This window comes from Suncus etruscus, chromosome 20 (genome assembly GCF_024139225.1).
Source record: "Suncus etruscus isolate mSunEtr1 chromosome 20, mSunEtr1.pri.cur, whole genome shotgun sequence".
NCBI lineage: Eukaryota > Metazoa > Chordata > Mammalia > Eulipotyphla > Soricidae > Suncus > Suncus etruscus.
The window spans coordinates 28,692,425-28,703,213 of NC_064867.1; positions in this window are offsets into that span (position 1 = coordinate 28,692,425).

The following is a 10,789-nucleotide window of genomic DNA, read 5'->3' on the forward strand; positions in this document are numbered from 1 at the left end:
AACACACATACACACATACACACACACACACACACACACACACACACACACACACACTAAAAATCAAAGCACTAAAAATTCAGAAGATAAAAATCTAGTTATTTGTGAGCTGACACTAAGGTCAGAAATTCATTTTAAAATAATAACTTATGGGGCTAGAGAGATAGCATGGAGGTAAGGCATTTGCCTTGTATGTAAAAGGATGGTGGTTCAATCCCGCAGCATCTCATATGGTCCCCCAAGCCAGGAGTGATTTCTGAGCACAAAGCAAGGAGTAACCCCTGAGCTTCACAAGCTGTGGCCCAAAAAAAAAACAAAAAGAGAGAGAGAGAGAGAGAAAACTGTTGGGGGAAGCTGAACCCCTTGTTGGTGGCTTGTGACTCCAGAAATATCTCCCAAAATAAGAGATTAATTCCCATTTTTCCATTCCCCTGCAAATAATCCAGACAGATAGAAAGGTTGGGGGACAAAAGTTCGGCAATGAGAGTCCTTCAACAGTTCTGATGCCAGCTCCAAAACAACCTCCGAACCAGCCGTCAGCTCTGCCAAAAAGCCTCTTCTCACCTCGCCCACAAGCTCTTTATTTCCTACTTAATCGTCCCTCCCCTGGAAGACTCAGGTGGGACGACAGGCAAAGAATAATCTTACGAAAATACACTACAGAAAACCCCTCAGTTAGAATCACCATTTCCCCATCCCTGCCAGGATACCCTCTGCCTGGGAAAGCCAAGTGGGATCCTGAAGGCCAGGATACTGGGGGCTCTTCTCCAGGCTGGATAGTCTTGGGGTTCCTTTCCTCTCAGGGTGATGTGGACAACAGCCCCCCTATTGTGAGCCTAAAACAGAATGGCACCTGGGAGCATATCTGGACTTTTTTTTAATCACCATGAGATAGAGTTAAAAATTATTCATAGTTATGGGGCCAAAGAGAAAACTCAGTGGTAGGATGTTTGCCTTGCACACAGTTAACCCAGGACAGACCCGGGTTTGATTCTCAGCATCCCATATGGTCCCCCAAGCTTGCCCGGAGTGATTTCTGAGTGCAGAGCCAGAACTGAGCACCGCTATCTATGGCCCCACAAACAATATATATATATATATATATATATATATATATATATATATATATATATATATATATATATATTGGGACCCACTGGCAGAGTGGATTATAGATAAACAAGGTCTTAGGGGGATATGTGGGAGAAATCTGGGTGTTTCCTGGTAATGCCACCTCTGAGCCAGAAAACCAGGCAGGTCTGCCAGAAGCTGGGATCTGAAAGAGTAAAGGGATGTGTGTGTGTTGGGTATTGGGGGAGGTATAAAAACAGAGCTGTTGATAAGATGCTACCCTGTGTATACAAAAGCTTTGTACATGCATCAACATAACTGATCTCTGCAAGGGTACAAGGGAAACAGAACCACTTTGCCTTTGGAAGAGCGGCTGGGATGAGGGCTAGGGTAGGAGCAACTGCCCATCGGAGCAGCAAATCCCAAAGCAAATCCCTCTACACCTTGATTTCTCTATGTAGAGGTAGAATTTAGAAAGAAAGAGAAAGAAAGCAGTGCCAGGCTCAGGTGAGTGCAAGGCAGCCAGGCTCACAAGCTGCAGAGAACACCTGCATGTATAAACACACACACACACACACACACACACACACACACACACACACACACACACACACACCTGGGCATTCCCAGGGGCTCAGCTCCAGAGCTCCAAATCCCTTGGGGCACAGAAGTTTCAGGGCTAACCACAAAGCAGTGGGCAGACTGGGGCAGACTGGGGACATTCGTTCCTCCTCAACATCCCCCCAACATCCCTTACCCCTCCCCAGGCACTATCTCTTTAATTCTCTCTGGCTGAAATGCCGATTTTCTGCTAGGCTGGCCTGGCGGCTGCAAAATCACTTCTGTTAACAAACTACACTGAAGAGCAGAGCAATTAGGCAATGAAACTGTTTTTAAATTGAATTTGGAGCCCTGAGAGTTCTCTGGGAGCATGGCCTGGTGGCCTCACCCCTGCCCTAGGGGCTGGGTTGGAGCAGAGGACTAAGGACTAGGGGCACACAGGACAGCAGCTGGAGGCAGTGCTGGGGTGGGGGGGGCAGCCTGATTCATGTGGCAAGGACAGTTTGATGTGGGGGCTCTCCAGTTCATGAGGCCAGGCTGGCATGTGCAGGCTTCGAGTTCATACACATGTTTAGGTGTGGACTGCACATCTATTGAATGCTGGTCCCAACCTAGGCATTGGTGTCCAATAGTGAATGATGCAAACCAGATTTTTGGCCTCAAAATTTTGTCATATTCTGCTAGGGGAGGTTTTAAAAACAAACAAACAAACAAACAAACCAAGAAGGAATGAAGTCCCAGATGGTTCCAGAGTGGAACAGGAATAGAGGGGTTGCATGGGAGAGTTTATCATCATTTCCACCTTAGTTACAAGATGGAAAGATGCAGAGCAATAGCGAGTGTAATGGTCCTGAGGCCTCCAGTAAGAACCAATTCCTTGGCCAACTTGGGAAAAGCAAAGTCAAAAGTCAAGAGTCTGAAAATACTATCATCTGAGAGATATGATACAGAGACACTAGGAATGATGGGGGTGGATGGGAAGAACAGATAGGACAGATATAGGACCACTATGACACTAATAGTTGGAAATGATCACTGTGGATGAGAATTGGAAATTGAAAGGAGAGATAAAGTTCTATACATGATGCCCCCTTGAGTAACAATATTGCAAAACCTTTTGCCTACAAGGAAAAATGGGGAAGAGAGAGAGTGAGGAAAGAAAGAGAGAAGAGAGAGAGAAAGGCCCCACATTAGAAGGGGCCTGGATGTGGACCTCATCCTCCTCTATGAAAGATCAGTTTGTTTGTTTGTTTTGCTTATTGGTTGGTTTAGGTTTGGGGGTATACCCGATGATGCTCAGGAGTAGCTGAGTAACTCCTGGCTCTGAGCTCAGAAATTGCTCCTGGCTCCTGGGACCATATGAGATGCCAGGAGATTGAACCCAGGTCCATCCTGGGTCAGCCGAGTGCAAAGCAAAAGCCCTAGTGCCGCGCCATCACTCTGGCCCCTGTTTGTTTTTTATTTAAAAAAATTATTTATTTATTTATTTATTTATTGATTGATTGATTGATTGGTTCCTGGGCCACACCCAGTAGAGCTCAGAGGTCACTCCTGGCTCTTCATTCAGAAATTGCCCCCCTGGCAAGCTGGGGGACCATATGGGATGCCAGAAATCTAATCAGATCCCTCCTGGACTAACTGCATGCAAGGCAAATGCCTCACCACTGTGCTATCTTTCAGGCCCAAGGTCAGTTTGTTAATCTCACTCTGGTGTCCTCTATGATCCCTACAGGAACAGAAAGTGGGTGAAGCAAAGCCACTGACCTCTGTCCACTTTTCCACTAGCCCTTCATATTGTTGCTTTTTGCCTTTATATAAATTTTACTCTGCTGGAAAGTCTCATACATTTTCCTGTCCTAGTAAACAGCTTCATTTGGGCTGAGGCTGAAGAGCCAACATGCTCTTCTCTCCTACAGAGGATTTAACCACTTGCCACTGGCATCTCAAATTTAGCCAACTATTTTGTCATTACAAGCTGTACACCAGGGAAGGTTCTTGAAGGCTACACTGGCACTTCGCCTGTTTTCCTTCCTGACGGCAGCTTCCCAGGAGGGGAATTTCTAAGTCAAAGTGTATGTTTCTTTTGTTGTTATTATTGTTTGGCTGTTTGCACATCTTTAAACCGTTTAAAAATGTGAAATGTTGGTGCTAGAGTGATAGGACAGTGAGAAAGGCTCTTGCCTTGCATGCAGCTAAACTGTGTTCAATCCCCAGCAACACATATGGCCTCTGAGTGTAGAGCCAGGAGTAAGCCCTGAGCACCAGTGAGTATGATCCCAAAACCAAAAAAGAAAAATCAAAAAAAGAAAGAAACTATTTGAAATATATCTGTGTGGGGCCGGAGAGATAGCATAGAGGTAAGGTGTTTGCCTTTCACGCAGAAGGACGATGGTTCGAATCCTGACATCCCATATGGTCCCCTGTGCCTGCCAGGGGTGATTTCTGAGCGTAGAGCCAGGAATAACCCCTGAGTGCTACTGGGTGTGACAAAGAAAGAAAGAAAGAAAGAAAGAAGAAAGAAAGATAAGAAAGAAAGAAAGAAAGAAAGAAAGAAAGAAAGAAGAAAGAAAGAAGAAAGAAAGAAAAAAAGAAAGAAAGAAAGAAAGAAAGAAAGAAAGAAAGAAAGAAAGAAAGAAAGAAAGAAAGAAAGAAAGAAAGAAAGAAAAGAAGAAAAAGAAAGAATGAGGGAGGAAATAAAGAAAGAATGAAAGAAAGAGAAAGAAAGAAAGAAAGAAAGAAAGAAAGAAAGAAAGAAAGAAAGAAAGAAAGAAAGAAAGAAAGAAAGAAAGAAGAAAGAAAGAAAAGAAAGAAAGAAAGAAGAAAGAAAGAAAAGAAAGAAAGAAAGAAAAAAGAAAAGAAGAAAGAAAGAAAGAAAGAAAGAAAGAAAGAAAGAAAGAAAGAAAGAAAGAAAGAAAGAAAGAAATTTGTGTGTTGGGCCGGAGTGATAGCACAGTGGTAGGGCGTTTGCCTTGCATACAGCCAACACTGGAAGGACCCCAGTTTGATTCCCAGCATCCCATATAACCATATAATCCAAGCCTACCAGGAGCCATTTTTGAGTGCAGAGCCAGGAGTAACCCCTGAGCACCACCGGGTGTGACCCAAAAACAAAAGAAAAGAAAAGAAATATATCTATGTAAGTTTCTGTTATATCTGTGAGGTTCATGAAGGCACTGAGCAATTCTGTCATGCGACTGTATAATGATATGTGTGCTATTTCTCTCTACTTTTAGTCTCCCAAATTCCTCTGCTTCCCACCTAGGGAGATACAGGTGTGTCTTTTCCACCTGCACACTGCTGAACCTCTGTATACCAGCCTTGGAGGGGCTGCAGGTATGGCTCGCTCTCCAGGTCTAAGCCAGCCCTGCCTTGGATCAACTTAGCAGCCAGGTTCAGAAGCCCAACACAGAGCACTTTCCAGAATGGAGAAAAAAATAGAAGTCAGTGGCAGTCCAGGACATGGAAGCCATAGCTAGCTGGGTGATGGTGTTGGCGTAGTCTAAGGGTTGCCAAGTATGGCTCTAGACAGCTTTCCTCATGAATCTGGACTTCCAGCTTCACATTTTGGACAAAGGCTGGGACTTGAGCCCATTAGACCAGCTTCCATCTCCACTCAAAGCATCTGCAAACCAGAGTTCACTTGTTCTCCCTGAACAGGCAACCTCTGCATCTTCACAATCTCCACCCAGCCCCTGCCCAGCGCCAGCTGGGTGGTGAGATCCACCAGATCTTCAGGTCTTGGTGTTCTTTGAATGGTACTAAATGATTCAGCTTCAGGGGTGACTGGATGGTATCTGACCAGTGTACAGATGGTCAGAAAATGTCTCCATGCCATTTCTATTGCTTTACATCAGGGGTTCCCAAACTACAACCTGTGGACCACATACAGCCTGCAAAAGACATTTATCAAGCCCACCGGATGTTTTTGTCGCTGCTGCCTGTTCTGCTTAGCTGGCTCATCCAGGGCCTGCAATAGGCATGTATTGTGCGCCTCACTCTCTGACTCCCCTTCTTCTTTCTATCTCTCTTCCTCTCAGTTCCGGGCAGGGATACTCAAACTACATTCTATCAAAAGCAGACCCATAGTTACCATTGAAACACTGGTAAGTTTGTTGATTTAACTTTACTTGTTCTATATGTTTTAATATTGTATTTGTTACCATTTTGTTTTTTCACTTCAAAATATGATATGTGTGGTGTACATAGGAGTTTGTTCATAGTTTCTTAAACTATAGTCTGGCCATACAATGGCCTGAGGGACAGTGAACTTGCTCCTGTTTGAAAAGTTTGAGGACCCCTGTTCTACATGATCCTCTCAGCTGAGAGGAGAGGTGGTTGGAAGTTGAGACTGAACTTTCAGCTCATGTGAAGCTTCTAACCTATTTCTAACCCCAGATCCCATTCAGCAGCATTTCTCTGTATGTATCTATTGGCTTTTGGGTCACACCTGGCTGCGCTCAGGGTTTACTCCTGGCTCTGCAGTCAGAAATCACTCCTGGCAGTCTCTGGGGACCATATGGGATGCCGGGAATTGAACTGCGGTCCATCCTGTTTGTCACATGCAAGGTAAACATCCTACCGCTATGCTATCACTCTGGCCCATCTTCTATATATTCTTATTCGTACCTAAATTCCATTCCAATATCACTTCCTCAGGGAAGCCTTCCTTGACTTCTTTGGAAGAGTTGGTTTCTTTAGTCACAGGAAAGCCCAGGATCTCCATCTCTGCCTGCTGGACATCACTAATCTGTGTCCTGGGCTGTGGACCTGGTCCAGGTTTCCTAAATTATCCCAGCCTCATGTCTCTTCATTCCATGAAAAGAGACGTTTGGAGTGGGCCCGGAAAGATAGCACAGCAGCTTTTGCCTTGCAAAGCAGCCGATCCAGGATCAAAGGTTGTTGGTTCGAATCCTGGTGTCCAATATGGTCCCCTGTGCCTGCCAGGAGCTATTTCTAAGCAGACAGCCAGGGAGTAACCCCTGAGCACTGCCGGGTATGGCCCAAAACCAAAAAAAAAAAAAAAGAGAGACGGTTGGAGAAAGTGAATATTTTGATCACTAAAGGGCTAGAGAGATAGTACAGTGGGTAGGTAGGGCACTTGCCTTGTACATGGTCAACATAGGTTCAATCCCCTACATCCCACATTGTCTCCTGGCCTTTACCAAGAGTGATTCATAAGTACAGAGCTAGAAATAAGCCAACAACCCCCCCCAATTTTTTAAATTAAAATAAAGGGACCAAAATTACTTTTATTCATTCATTTCTATAGCCAATATATTAACAGGAAGCAGTCCTTGGGCTGAGGTTCCTCAAGTGAGATCATAGTGAATTTTTTTATTTTTGTTTTTGGGCCACACCCGGTGGTGCTCAGGGGTTACTCCTGGCTCTATGCTCAGAAATCACTCCTGGCAGGCTCCGGGGATTATATGGGGTGCCAGGAATTGAACCCGGGTCTGTCCCAGGTCTGCTATGTTCAAGGCAAATGCCCTACTGCAGTGCTATATGCCCTATCAAGTGAGGGCATAGTAATCAAAATATATCTTAGGAACTGGAAGTGGTAGGGTGTTTGCCTTGCACATGCTGACCTAGGACAGACAGCAGTTCAATCCTCAGCATCCCATATGGTCCCCTAAGCCAGGAGCGATTTCTGAGTGCCTAGCCAGGAGTAACCACTGAGCGTCACCACTTGCCTTGCATGCAGCCAACCTGGGTTCAATTCCTGTCCTTACATCTAGTCCCCTTAGCCCCACCCTTGAGCACAGAACCAGGAATAAACCCTGAACACATCTAAGTATGGTCCAAAAATGAAAAAAAATAAAAAGGGCAGTGAATGAGGGAGAAAGAGATCAGCATACGCCAGCACCTGGAAGTATGGGCAGGGAGCCAGTCTTCCGGGGCATGAGCCATATCCCCGGAGGGTCAGCTTGACCTTCTCACAAAGCCTCTGGGGTCTTAGTCTTATCCTGAAATCAGGATAAACCAATGCCTGCTCCTTTCATCTGCTGGAGGATTAAATGGGCTATTAGGAGAAGTGGTTTAGAGGGGTACCCTCTGACGATGGGAATCAATTATATATCCATTCACTGAATAGCCTCTAATTTCTCGGTCCTTGCTTTTTTGGGAAGCCATGACTGGTGATGCTCAGTGTCATTCCTGATGAAACTTGGTTTTTGTTGTTGTTGTTTGGTTTTTGGGTCACACCTGGTATGCTCAGGGATTACTCCTAGCTCTGTCCTCAGAAATCGCTCCTGGCATGCTTGGGGGACCATATGGGATGCCAGGAATCAAACTGGGGTCAGTCCCAGGTTGGCTGCGTGCAAGACAAATGCCCTACCGCTGTGCTGTCCCTAGGAGGACCATTTGGTGCTAAGGATTGAATCCAAGATTCAGACCAGCAAAGCCTGTGCTCGGCCTGTTAAGCCATCTCCCAGTTCAAAGCAAAACACTTCGGGAAATATGGGTAGCAGATCACTTAACTTTCATGGCAGGTTAAGAAAGGTTAGTGCTTGCACAGAGAGTAAATAGTCTTGCAACCTGGGGAGGACAGAAATGTCTAAAGAAAAGATGGGGGTATGTATGCTGAGACCACCCCCCCTTGTACTAGAAAGGAAAAGAACGACACCTTTCTGTGACAAAGCACCAGATGCATAGTATTTAAAACAAAATATCTAATATTAACATGCACAAAAACATTTCCAATTTTTATTTGTTTGTATTTGAGCCACGCCTGGTTGGTACCCAGGAATTACTCCTGGCTCTGCGCTCAGAAATCACTCCAAGCAAGCTCGAGGGACCCCATGGGATGCCAGAGATTAAACCCGGGTCAGCTGCTTGCAAGGCAAAAAGCCCTACCTGCTGTGCTATATAGCTCTGGCCCACATTTCCAGTTCTGTACAGGACCTTAAGCAGGCTTCTTGAAAGATAACTTTTTTTTTTATATTTTATATCACTAAATCACTATGCATGCTGGAGGTGGCTAAAGAGCATTGAATCACGAGTGTCCTGCCTGGACCAGTCCCCCCAGGGTCCTGATGATGGCTGTGGGTGAGAAATGTCAAAGTGGGATTTTGATCTCAAGGATTGAGTCCCGCTGGACTTGGCACTCAGAGGTTGTTGCAGCGCGTCCTCTAGTGGTCAGTGGGGAGCCTGCAGGGCCCAGCCGCCTGCTGCTCCGGGTAAGGTCCTAGTATAATTCCCAGTGATTGCAATGAAATGGGTTCTTTAAAATAAGCTCTTAGCTATAAATATTTAGTACTGCAATTTACTATCTTCCATGGATGGCAAGGCAATGTTGGCAAAATGAGAGTTGGAAGGGTCCCTAAGAGAGGATGAGCAGCAGAATCGAAATCCAGAGACATTTTCTTTTTTTTTGTCGCTTGCTTTTTATTTCTATTTATTTATTTTCTTTCTTTCTTTCTTTCTTTCTTTCTTTCCTCCATATCTCTTCCTTATTTTTATTACTCTTTCTTTTCTTCCTTTCTTTCTCCTCTTTCTTTCATTCTTCTCTCCCTCTTTCTTTCCTTCCTTTCTTCCTTTTCTCTCTTTATTTATTTTTGGAGGGATTTGGGCCACATCCAGTGATGCTCAGAAATTGCTCCTGGCTATGCACTCAGAAATTGCTCCTGGCTTGGGGGACCATATGGAACGCCGTGAGTCCGTCCTAGGCTAACGAGGGCAAGGTAGATGCCTTACCTCTTGCGCCACTGTTCTGGCCCCTTTCTTCCTTTTTTATCTCAGGGCAATGAGGAGTTGCTCTACTTCAGCTTTCAGCTTTTGCTTTGCGGTGCAGTGAATGAGACTAAGGGTGTTGGCATGAAAGTCAGGCTCTCTATCGCTGACCCAAGTATTCAGAGGGGCAGCACCAGGCCTCCTTGGCTTCAGGAAACAGAGGGATTGCAGCAGCAGGAAGGAAATGGCAGCCCTGGGCTAAGAGAGGAGGGGCATGGGGCAGGCTCTTGCCTTCTTTTTGAAGCAAAATGAACAGGACTGGTGATAGGATGGATATGGGGATGAGGCTGAAGGAGAGTATCCAAGGCCTGAATCCCATATCGGGTGGAGCAGGAGGAGCCCCTTTGGGAAGTATTGAAGGGAGGGAGGGAGGGAAGGAAGGAAGGAAGGAAGGAAGGAAGGAAGGAAGGAAGGAAGGAAGGAAGGAAGGAAGGAAGGAAGGAAGGAAGGAAGGAAGGGAGGGAGGGAGGGAGGGAGGGAAGGAGGAAGGAAGGAAGGGAGGGAGGGAGGGAGGAAGGAAGAAAGGGAGGGAGGAAGGAAGGAAGGAAGGAAGGAAGGAAGGAAGGGAGGGAGGGAGGGAGGGAGGAAGGGAGGAAAAAGGAAGGAAGGGAGGGAGGGAGGGAGGGAGGGAGGAAAAAGGAAGAAAGGAAGTGAGGGAGGGAGGAGGGGGGAGGGAGGAGGGGGGAGGGAGGAGGGGGGAGGGAGGGAGGAAGGAAAAAGGAAGGAAGGAAGGAAAAAGAAAGGAAGGAAGGAGCAGAGACCCTGCTTCCTTTAAGGGGAAGCCTCTGTATATGTGGAGAACTGTGGGGTGTAATATAAAGCCCCTTGTTTATGAAAACAAGAGAGAGAAAAGCTGGGGAAAGGTGGAGAGCAGGACTCCGGAGAGATGAGTCCCCCCTTAACCTCCACCAAAGGGACAGAGCCACTTACAGGGAGGTGGGACTGATAGCCTCCCCATGCCCAGAAGAGCTGCATGCATAAGCCCACAGGGACCCCTCATGCCTCTAGTTAATGAGGACTCTGAGTGAACCCCCCATGCCACCCTTAGACCCTGGTCCAGTGACAGGAGAACAGCACAGCAGGCATGGAGGAGAACATCCCTAAGGGAAGGAGTCTGGAGGCAGGAAAGCACAGGGCAGTATTGGTCCAGGGCACCATGGGACCAGCACAAGAAAACAGATAGAGGTGCCAGAGTGGGTGTCGTGAGTGTGGCAGACAGGCAGGAAAATGATGAGTTGTGGGGAGTAGGGTCCAAAACCTGCAGGGACAGAGGGTGTTCCCCTGCTCCCTTAAGAGGCCCTGACAATTAAAGCTCCAGGACCCTCAGGTCTTTTTTTTTTTTGGAGTTTCTTTTCTTGTTTTGGTTTTGGGCCACACCCGGCAGCTCTTCGAGATTATTCTTGGCTCTGCACTCAGAAATCACCCCTGG